This window comes from Cibotium barometz, chromosome 29 (genome assembly GCF_041138505.1).
Source record: "Cibotium barometz isolate CiBa-2024 chromosome 29, ASM4113850v1, whole genome shotgun sequence".
NCBI classification, from domain to species: Eukaryota; Viridiplantae; Streptophyta; class Polypodiopsida; order Cyatheales; family Cibotiaceae; genus Cibotium; species Cibotium barometz.
Genome location: NC_141074.1, coordinates 43,106,785 through 43,114,598, shown reverse-complemented (window position 1 = coordinate 43,114,598; position 7,814 = coordinate 43,106,785).

Sequence of the window (7,814 nt, the reverse complement as noted above, 5' to 3'; positions counted from 1 at the left end):
AGTATACCATTATTAGCACACAATTGATTTAAAAACAAGAATATAAAGTGGTGAAATAACTTACAATTTGCATGAAATCGTTGACGTTGGTCATGGTCTGCTAGTTTCAGCTCTGTTGCCTTGTAAACATATTGGACCTTGGCTAGCTTTTTTCCATCACGATCTTGTTTGAGCTCCAATATCCGCCCTTTCCAATGGTGACTTTGTATATCAACGTATCGCTTTGACACCTTGTGGGTTCCTCTTGTACTAGGCTGCATCGTAATCCAATTCCACTTCTCGTACTGTTTGATGTTCCAGTGCCCATCCTCATCTTGACCACTGCTACAAGAGAGAGATTGAATACTGATCGGAGGCCTTCGAGCTCTAGAAGAAGACATCAGATGTATATATTAGAGAGATTATAAACCTTGATGGCAAAGGAAAATAGAATGGTGAGAAAAAAACTTAGACTAGGGAGATGTACAAAAGAGAAGGAGTTGTAGAGCAAGTTCCAAGGGCTTGGCTGTGCTATTACTGCACTTTTTGAAAGAGGATATTGGAGGGGGTGAGAGGAGACAATGAGTAAGATTATGAGAGCCAAAGCATTTGCAACTCAAGCTTCCATAGCTTGGCTCCACTGTTACACTCTGTAAAAGGAGGTTGGACAAGGTAGAAGGATGAAGTAAGGAAATGTAAGTGAGGATCAAACTTCCATAGCTTCTGAGAGGAGGTTGCAGATCAAGCTTCCATAGCTAAGCTCTGCTGTTACACTCTGTAAAAGGAGGTTGGACAAGGAAGAAGGATGAAGTAAGGAAATGTAAGTGAGGATCAAACTTCCATAGCTTCTGAGAGGAGGTTGCAGATCAAGCTTCCATAGCTAAGCTCTGCTGTTACACTCTGTAAAAGGAGGTTGGACAAGGAAGAAGGATGAAGGAAGGAAATGTAAGTGAGGATCAAACTTCCATAGCTTCTAAGAGGAGGTTGCAGATCAAGCTTCCATAGCTATAGATCTAGGTTTCTGAGTGAAGAGAGACGTAGATCAAGAGGTAGATAGCTAAAAGAAGTAGTCTAGAGAGTGAAAAACGCCCTGCTATGAGAAAGGGGGAAGAGAGAGCGTTTTGGAGGGAACGTGGGAGAGAGGGATAGTGGAAAGTGAAGGGGAATGTGCATTGAATGCATGGGAACTCGTTTTTGGGCCTCTATCACTTTAGAGACCTTACTTAATGATGGTTGCAGGCTGCAGCTATCCTATTTTTGAGTTTTAGTTGATTTTGAAAATTTAAAAAGAGCCTATTTAGCCTATTATTCTAAGTTTGACCACTACCTTCTAGGCTCTTACAAACCATTGGTTTCAGTCCACATGTAATCTCCCTATTTGTCTATTTCTTAATCACCTCCATTAGGCAATGGCAAATTAAAGGGCCCAAAAAGACTCCATTGAGTTCCTAATGCAATGCATCCAAATGTGGCTTCCGAGGAGCTTGCATAAACTAACTCACCAACCCAACAGCATAGCTCAAATCTGGCCTGGTGATCATCATGTAGATCAAGCTTCCTACTATGCACCTATACATAGTAGGATCCTCCAAAATCTCTCCTGAATCTACACACTCAACTTGCCATTCTGATCTAATGGCACTGAGATAGGCTTACAGCCTGTCATACCATACTTGGACATCATGTCCAAGCCATACTATCTCTGTAGTAATCCAATACCATGTGGTGACCTAATCACCTCAATGCCCAAGAAGTATCTGAGCTCCCCCAGATCCTTCATCTCGTGCTTTCTGAAAACGGAGGTCCTAACGCGTCCGAAACGCGTTTTCGAACCAAAAATAGTTGTCCAATAGGATAGCATAGTTGCCCTATAGCTTTACTCTCGCGATCGAAGAAAGCTCCTCAATCAGAGATCGTTTACCGGTGCCTCCCGTAGAGCTCCCGACAAGGGTGTAGTCGCCAACACAAATAGGGAAGAGTAGTTGAAGCTCTTACCCTCGTACCGCTTCCTATGCTTCGTACCGCTTCCTATGCTTCTCTTGCTTGCAGCTCAGCCCTTAGCATGAACCAGGCTACCATGAAAAGACGCAGGGGAGAAGAGAGCTTGAGCTTTTGCAAGCACACACACACTCACAAAACCCTAAAAGAGAACACACAAGGTGAGAGGATGAAAATCTTCTTCTTTTTCACACAACACTCAACACACCATATACAAAGATAAGAGTACACACCATATGAAGAGAACACACCATATACAAAGATAAGAGTACACACCATATGAAAAGGTACTCAACCAAATACATACTAGGGTTCTCTATAGTGTGAACCCAACTAAATGAGCTGGCGCTATAACTATGCCAGTCTCTAGAATGGCTATCACACAGCCTGTCATCCCACATTGGCCGTATATCACCCATGATCTCACAAACCATGCCAGTGGTGTAAGTGTGGGGCCTATCCCCCAAGCGGGTCATCATCAGTGTCCACCGCCTCACTTGTTGATGAGCTCGATATCTCAACATTGTGTGGCATGGAGATAACAATGATAAATCCTTGAAGCTCCCTAGGGCTAGCATTTGGAGCATAAGGTCCTTACGATGGAACCTTGTTTTCACCTTGCTTTGTCTATATTTAACCTCCTCTTCTTCCTTAGTCCTATTGTGCTTCTTTGAATGCCCAACCTTGTCAGCTACTATTGTCGGTGCCGAGTCTTTGACCTCTTTTGGCAAAAGAGTGGCTTTTGGTATTCCTTTTTTGTTGGTGGGCTTTCTTCTTATGGTACCTCTTTCTTTTGCTTCTCTTATGTCTTCTTTTCTTCTTCTTTTTCTTCAACATCTGCTACATTCCCCTCCATGGATAGCTCTTGTTATGGGTATGGTACTCTAACCTCTTCTTGGACCGATACTTTCAATAGTTCGTGTACATATTTTACATGGAATAAAAGAGATTCTTGTTTCTGTACTTATTGTGAAGGTTTGATAGTAGGTGGTGTGGCTTCAAGCTTTGTGAATGTAACAAATTTAACCTTTGTGAGGCAAGCCCTCTTGTACATCTCCTACATCCTCTTGTCTTATTTTGGCTTCTCGATGACATGTCTTGATTGGTGTCTTAGTCCCTTCTTTTTCTCTTGCTGCTCCATACCTGCCAAGATTTCCTTTATAGTGGCAATAAGTGTTTAGAGGTACGTAAGAGGCAAGAACAAGGCAAGAAAAGAAGTAATACACGAGTAAGGGTATTTCCATCTCTTTCCCTCTTTGATTTTGGAGGACACTAGCTTTAAGAGATACATGCAGACATGAAAGTCACTGTCTCAGATTAAGGATCTTCCTTGGATGAAGGAAGAAGACTATAATATGTGTAATTAACTTTGTTGAACTAAAATTTTACGCGTTTCAATGCATTTCAAGCCTTGTTTTGGCTTTGAAGTTTTTTCGCGCAGGCTTTCTGTGAAGTGTCGATTTGTTATGCCCAATTTCTAGTTTGGTGTAAAGTAGAAAATTGGTTACAGGATAGTCTATGTAGAGAATCTAAGTGTTGCTGTGGTGTTGGTGGATATATGTGTATATGATTGGTTCACATATAGTGGCATTATAATAGGTTTACAATGTATCACTATTGCAAGAAATCTTACAGAATTTACCTACAAATACAGAAGGTTTTTTGTGTGACACTATTTATTGGTAAGTTGTTGTAAGTAAAGATGTATGATAGCTTATCATAGATTGTGAGAGAAGTAAGAGAATAATAATTTCTAGGCATGGAAATTCAAGATGACCGATTTCCTAATGGGAAAAGGATATAGGGAGTCATCACAGGCGATGAAAAAGAGCTAGAGATTGAAGAAAATCCCACCATTGAGCAAGTGTAAGCGTACAAAGCATGGCATGAAGGTGCTATATGAGTTATCTGTCAGTGTGATAGATTCTATGATTGTGTATATATTGGATGCACAAATGCCTAAGGAGGCTTGGGATGCTTTGGTGAAAATATACAACATAAACACCTAAGCTTGGAAGATGCAGCTAAAGCATGAGATGTATAATGTGACCAAAAGGAAAGGGCTTGTAGTAGTTTTAGATCTCCATTTAAGCTCGAGAGAACTTTCTTGATTTTTAGAAACTAATTACTCTTCTCATTTGTGAATATTGAGGAGATGAATATTGGGAGAGTATATTCCTTCAAAAATTCAAATGATCATGCCTTTTACTTAGATACAAATAGGGGTAGAAGAAGATCATCATGCCATTTTAGAAACATAGATCATGGGTAGAAATAACAAAAGGAATCAAAAGTATAAATAGGTGGAAAAAGCCACTCTATAGGTAGGAGGAGCCAGAGAGGTCAAGGTGGTTTTTGGCAAAGAAATCAAAATACAATTAATATAGAGTGCTATTACTATGGAAAACTAGGGAACAAGCAGAATGATATCAAAAGTGAAAAGTTATAACAAGGCAACTATGCATCATCAAGTAAACAGGGTGATGAGAGAAGTGAGCAGCAAGGCAACTATGCATCACCAAGTAAATAGGGTAATAACAGAAGCGAGCAACTATTTGTGACAACTATTTGTGATGCAGTGTATGCTCAGTTCCATGATAAGAGATATTTCACAATATGGAGATGTTTTGTATGTGATTATGGCATCTTTAACCACATGACTAATGGTGAACGGTTTAGAGATATACAAAAAATGAAAAAACTAAGTTATATAAAAATAGGTGTGATGATACTACGTACCCCATTGCGTATGTTGGTAAAGTACCATTGTCTATGCAAGATGAAAAAATGAAATACTTGGTAGATATACTTTATGTTCCAAACATTACGAATAAGACTGGCTTTTATTAGATAGATGGCTAAGTAGGGTCTACAAGTGAGGTTCAATCCTCAAGGGTGTTTTGCGAAAGACCTCAAAAATCAATGCCGTTTGATTGCAAAAGGTAACAAAAATGGTAGGATGCTTACTTTGGATGTTAACATGTCTGAGGTGAAGGTAGTCATGTTTGTATATGGGACACGTGTCATTACATATATTGACATATATGGCACCAATGCATTGGTCATATGAATATACAATGAAGTCTATACAAGCCTAAAATATTATTGCAGATTTATCGAAGTTAAAGGTTGAATATGCATAAAGTATGTGTGAAGTATGCCAGCTTGGTAAGCATGCTCTAAAAACTCTTTCTTGCATGAAAAACACATAAATACAAGGCCATTAGATGTTATACATTTGGATATATGAAAACCGACCAAGAATGCAATAATTACATGTTGGTTATATTATATTACATTCAGATTAAACTAGAAAACTGTGGGTTTATTTCATGAAAGAGAAAAGTGAGATGCTTTTTCACTTTGAGATATTTAGAGCCTTAGTCGAGAAGGAAAAAGGTACGCAAATAAAATGCATGAGATTAGATGGTGGAGGAGAGTATTTTTTCAATGAGTTCAATTATTTCTTGAGAAAGTAAGGAATTAAGAGAATTTACATGCAAGTACACTTTGCAACATAACGATGTTGCAAAAAAGAAAAATAGGCACATTACGGAAGTGGCATGTGCCTTGATGTATGAAAAGAATATGGCAAATTATCTTTAGAAAAAAGCATTACAACTGTTTACATTTGAATAGGACCCTCACTATAGCTGTTCTCGGTATAACACATAAACATAAGTTTACAAGAATAAAACTAGATGTGTCTCACTTAAAAGTGTTTGGATGTGTTACACATGTGCATGTTCTTGAAGAAATGAGAACAAAGGAATATAAAAATGCATCTTCATTGATTAAGCTTTAGAACGAAAATCTTATAGATGTGATAACCCTACCACTCGTGAGATATAAGCAGAGATGTTATTTTTTATGAGATGAGTAGTTGGTATGCACCACTAAGATGAAGGTAATATAAAATGTAGATCTAAGAAGTATTGATGCTATCCCATATGTAGAGCAACAATCATAGGTGCTAAGTAGACATGGAGAGTCCTCTAGTAGTGGATTCAATGTTAGTCCATGGTCAAGCAGTTTGAAGATAGATGTAAGTATATATCTGTCAAACGTAAAGGGAAGGAAAAGGTAGATCAATGTTTGTGCTTGATTTGTCAGCATGTAACTTATATATGGATGGTGACTCTAGTGGCTCCCATTACAGCCTTGATGGAGCTTGGTATCCCATCTCAGTGGTGGTTACTCCTAATGCAAGGAGAACCAGAGTTGTTTTGAGGACATTCGGCAATGATCCAAATGTATGCAGGTCCACAAGGATTAGATACCTTGTTGATAGGTTGAGATATGATGGATATACAATCTGTCATTATACTTACAGGTTAAAGCAATACAAAAGTTGGAGCGCCTTGTTCTGCTTGTCAATATTAGGAGCTAGATGAATACCAAAGTCAGCTTTGCAACAAATTGGGCATGATATTATATTTATATCTTTTCAACAAAGAGAATCAATGCCAGCATATCATGTAAACCATTCTCTCTCTCTCTCTCTCTCTCTCTCTCTCTCTCTCCTCACTTTTATGTAGTGCCAATTACATGATTTAGACATACTTTGGGTCTGATAAACAATTAGATCGTGTGCATTTGCAAGGCTATCCGGTACCGATATAGAGACCCACCCCTCTAAAATGTCTCCATGTAAATTGTTTCTTGGAAACAGATGCTAATGTTGTGATGACAAAAATGATGTCCTCATGACCCCTTTGAATTTCAGTCATATCTCCACATCGTGAGGCAGAATGAATAGGAGAGTAAGATGTAACCAAAGCTTCTGCTTAAGAATATTTGGCCCTATCTAGGGATGCAGGTGTTCGCAGCAATATCAACATGTAACTAATGCAGGAGCTGTTTGTAACACGCGGAAGCTCTGGGTAGTCTTCTTTTAGCCCTAAACACTCTTGGAAACCTTCTGATGCAAAAACGCACCATCTAATGCAAAAACGCAGGTAGAGAGAGAGTAGAGAGAGAGAGTGAGAAATGCTGGAAATTCAGTATATACTATGGTACAAAAAGGTACATATCTTTCTTGAAAAGGTGGTAAAACACCCAAAATTCTGCCCTAGACTAGGATCCTACTAACTCAAACCCCTAGTGGGCTGAATGCCTAGAATGATTGGCACTTGGGCTATTTATAGCCCCTTGATATTCATGGGGAACTGGCCGACTGCTGGTCGGCCAGTCCATATATTCATAAATTCCCTTTTTACTTCAGCCGATTGGTTATACTGCTTGCTCATGATGCGCCTGATGCTGCCCATGTCCTGTGATTCAGCCGACTGGTTCTGTGAGCAGCCGACAGCATCCCTTTGGTTCTTCTCTAAGCCTTGCTTCAGTCTACACTGCAAAGGTGCTCTGTGCTCTGTGCTCCATCATCCTGGTTCTTCTACTGGGTTCATACTCTTTATCTGGTTGCCTTTTCTGGATCTAGCTCTGAGAATGTCCATGGCATCTATGATGCACATGACATCCCCCTCTGCTAAACTTGATGACGGGAATCCAACCTGCTCTTGGATGACTGTCATCATCCCAATCCTGTCTCGAAGTCCCTCTGTCATCATCCATCCCTGGCAACCTTTTTTCTCTGAAATTCCGGCCTGTTCTCCAAACCACTCTGTCTCTGATGAAGATCTATGCATCTGGTCTTCCTCTAGTCCACAATCCATTCCTGCCCTGACTTTGAACACCGTCTTGGTCTTCATTCCTGGAACTGAGTCTGGCACTCTCACATCACCCTTGGAGGATCAACCTCCCTTGGGACCGTTTCCTGAGAACCATCTGGCTCACGGAACTGCCATCCCCATCTGGCACTGTGGAACACCACCAAC